General features: G+C 43.6%; 1 non-coding gene across 1 annotated transcript; it reads right to left on the bottom strand.

Annotated features, from left to right (window-relative positions):
- Positions 1 to 1,573: 1,573 nt before the first annotated feature.
- On the bottom strand, positions 1,574 to 1,647 carry Trnat-ugu (transfer RNA threonine (anticodon UGU)). The gene has a single exon. It is a non-coding gene; the product is annotated as a tRNA-Thr (tRNA).
- Between the last annotated feature and the right edge of the window lie 2,475 nt (positions 1,648 to 4,122).

The following is a 4,122-nucleotide window of genomic DNA, read 5'->3' on the forward strand; positions in this document are numbered from 1 at the left end:
ACGAAAGTATCATCGACGCACCTGTACCACACCTTAGATTTACAAGTCGCCGAGTCCAGTGCCTGTGCTTCGAAATGTTCCATGAATAAGTTGGCCACCACTGGACTAAGAGGACTGCCCATGGGAACGCCTTCCAACTGTTCGTAGAAATTGCCATTCCAGTTTCTGCGAACAGCTCAAACGCGAAATGAAACATCTTGAAGTGTTCTGAGGAGCAATGTGTACTCCACAAATTACATTAGAAGTGTAACAGAGCCTAACACTCGGCGAAGTAAGAAATCAGGAAAAGAACTGTCGGGTACGGCCTTTCTGCCATACATTCCCAGAGTGACGGACAGAATCGGCCGTATATTGCACAAACATGACGTAAAGACAATTTTCAAACCGACAAAGAAGATAAAAGAATGTCTTAGATCGGCAAAGAATAAAAGGGACCCACTTGCAATGTACGAAATATACCGCTTACCATGCACATGCGGAAAAGTTTACGTCGGGATGACTGGACGATCAATCAGCACCAGGATCAAAGAACATAAGCGACATTGCAGATTGGGGCAGGTGGAGAAGGCCATAGCAGATTACGCGCTGAGTGAGGCCGACCATGTAATAAAATTCTCCGACACGGAAGTTTTGGCTGTAGCGAAACACTATCACACCCGCTTGTTTAGAGAAGCTTAGAAATACACAAACACTGGAATGGCTTCAACAAGAAAGAGGAAAGCCTTAAGATAAACGGATCCTGGCTTCCCGTACTGCACTGTAATTGTTATGACTGACAATTCGCAATTTTTCACAACCCAATTTTTATTGATGTAAGTTCATAAGGTTGATGACTGAACATTCAAACGAAAGGTAACAATAACAAAAAAAGTCTCCTAATTGAGACAAACAAAAGTTCACTTCTTATTTTCCACAAAGGTTCGTGGTAACACACACACACTAGTAACAGTCCAGTTCCGAGACGAAGACGAAATCTTCGACGGTTGCATTATGCGAGGTCGGCATCCGGCGTGAACTGAACTTCGGGCCTGGTTCTAGCCCCTAAATAGATGTCTCCAGGCAATCAGATTCCCGCGTAGTGATACTTCTGCAAGCCGTGGCAGGAAGTAGTGCTCGGAATGTCTGTTTCCATTATCTTGTGTGTAAATAGCCGGTGTTTACCATGGTGCTTTTGGGTACGCCTTTGGGCATAGACAACCTCGTCCTCTGTGTGTTATATGGGTTGCCGGCCCACAGGGGCAACCTTGGCTCCGGTATAACAGTAATGATACACGATTATTCTGTAATTCACAGTTGCAAAGGGTTCACGGACTCACTACAATTACTCGAACATTCTAATTACGTAAGAGGCTCGAGAAAAACGAACACGAGAATCTTTATGTGCGGATTCTAATTTCTCTTATGTTATTTCAGTCGTAATATCATCCATAAGAAGACAGTAACTGTTCTCGAAAGAACAGAATACTATTGATGACCGTGCAGCTTTTCCCTGGATTAAATGATGACTAACTGAAACCCTCAGCTGCCGACAGGTGTTGTGGATATACCTCGATGTGGACAGCTGAAAAATGTGTGCCCCGACCGGGACTCGAACCCGGGATCTCCTGCTTACATGGCAGACGCTCTATCCATCTGAGCCACCGAGGACACAGATGAATAGCGCGACTGCAGGGACTTATCCCTTGCACGCTTCCCGAGAGACTCACATTCCCAACTGTCCAGAATTCTACATATGTAATGTACCTTATAGACATTTGCCCATTCACTCATTACTCGCGCACGCTTTGGCGATTCCCGTAAGAGTTTGGGCAACCTGTGCGCTTTCGCACAGACGAAGGTCAACGGCTGGGTAGCCTTTAACTATATATGTGAAGACAGTAACTGTTCTCGAAAGAACAGAATACTGTTGATGACCGTGCAGATTTTCCCAGGAGTAAATGATGACTAACTGAAACCCTCAGCTGCCGACAGGTGTTGTCCCGGTCGGGGCACACATTTTCAGCTGTCCACATCGAGGTATATCAACAACATCTGTCGGCAGCTGAGGGTTTCAGTTAGTAATATCAATCCTTTGCACGGCGGTGGAAACAAAAACTGTTTGCATTTGGAGGAGATACATGGTGGTTAAAATATCGCGGGAATAACATGCCATAGTGAAAAAGCGTTTGCCTTAACATTGCGTCACCAACTCATCCCCCCTGCCCCCTCCTACTTCCACCCTCAACGGAAAAAAAACATCCTTAACACTCTCCCCCCTTATTCGCTGTACTACAAGATCAGCTCCTTTCTTTCAACTTTTTCGATGTCCTCCTTCAATCCCGTCACGCAGTGATAGCATGGTGCTTAGAAATGTTCCAGAAGAAGTCGAGCAACCGTAGCGCTGGCTGTCACCTTAACAGATTTCTTTGGTCTTCTAATGGCTGTGTCAATGACCCAACATTTGTTTCACCTTCACCACTTACGTTGTTTATATATATAACCCTAAGATTCCACTAGAACTACTAACAGCCTTGCGAGAGCCAGTCCTGACAGAACTCTTCCATCTGGTGAGCAAGATGTGTGAGACAGGCGAAATACCCTCAGACTTCAAGAAGAATATAATAATTCAAATCCCAAAGAAAGCAGGTGTCGACAGATGTGAAAACTACCGAACTATCAGTTTAATAAGTCACGGCTGCAAAATACTAACACGAATTCTTCACAGACGAATGAAAATCTGGTAGAAGTCGAGCTCGGAGATCAGTTTGGATTCCGTAGAAATGTTGGAACACGTGACGCAATACTTATCTTAGAAGATAGATTAAGGGAAGGCAAGCCTACCTTTCTAGCATTTGTAGACTTAGAAAAAGCTTTTGACAATCTTGACCGAAATAGGCGGAAGGGATAAAATACAAGGAGTGAAAGGCTATTTACAATTTGTACGGAAACTAGATGGCCGGCCGCTGTGGCCGAGCACTTCTAGGCGCTTCAATCCGGAACCGAGCTGCTGCAAGGATCGCAGGTTCGAATCCTGCCTCGGGCATGGATGTGTGTGATATCCTTAGGTTAGTTAGGTTTAAGTAGTTCTAAGTCTAGGGAACTGATGGCCTCAGATGTTAAGTCCCATAGTGCTTCGAGCCATTTGAACCATTTGAACCAGAAACTAGATGGCAGTTATAAGAGTCGAGGGGCATGAAAGGGAAGCAGTGGTTGGGAAAGGAGTGAGACAGGGTTGTATCCTATCCCCGATGCTATTCAATCTGTATATTGAGCAAGCAGTAAAGGAAACAAAAGAGAAATTCGGAGTAGGAATTAAAATCCATGGAGAAGAAATAAAAATTTGAGGTTTGCCGATGACATTGTAATTCTGTCAGAGACAGCAAAGGACCAGGAAGAGCAGTTGAATGGAATGGACAGTGTCTTGAAAGGAGGATATAAGATGAACATCAACAAAAGCAAAACGGGTGATGATGAGGGAATTAGATTAGGAAATGAGACACTTAAAGTAGTAAATGAGTTTTGTTGTTTAGGGAGCAAAATAAATGACGATGGTCGAAGTAGAGAGGATATAAAATGTGGACTGGCAATGGCAAGGAAAGCGTTTCTGGAGAAGAGAAATTTGTTAACATCGAGTATAGATTTAAGTGTCAGGAAGTCGTTTCTGAAAGTCTATGTATGGAGTATAGCCATGTATGGAAGTGAAACATGGACTATGAACAGTTTAGACAAGAAGAGAATAGAAGCTTTCGAAATGTGGTGCTACAGAATAATGCTGAAGATTAGATGGGTAGATCATATAACTAATGAGGAGGTACTGAATAGAATTGGGGAGAAGACAAATTTGTGGCACAACTTGACTAGAAGAAGGGATATGTTGGTAGGACATGTTCTGATTCATCAAGGGTTCACCAATTTAGTATTGGAGGGCATCGTGGAGATTAAAAGTCGTAGAGGGAGGCCAAGAGATGAATACACTAAGCAGATTCAGAAGGATGTAGGTTGCATTAGGTACTGGGAGATGAAGAAGCTTGCACAGGATAGAGTAGCATGGAGAGCTGCATCAAACCAGTCTCTGGACTGAAGACCACAACAACAAGATTTTCGTTAGATATATAACCCTCATTTTTTTTTACTTATCGATTT

Source organism: Schistocerca cancellata, chromosome 3 (genome assembly GCF_023864275.1).
Source record: "Schistocerca cancellata isolate TAMUIC-IGC-003103 chromosome 3, iqSchCanc2.1, whole genome shotgun sequence".
In the NCBI taxonomy this organism is placed as follows: Eukaryota; Metazoa; Arthropoda; class Insecta; order Orthoptera; family Acrididae; genus Schistocerca; species Schistocerca cancellata.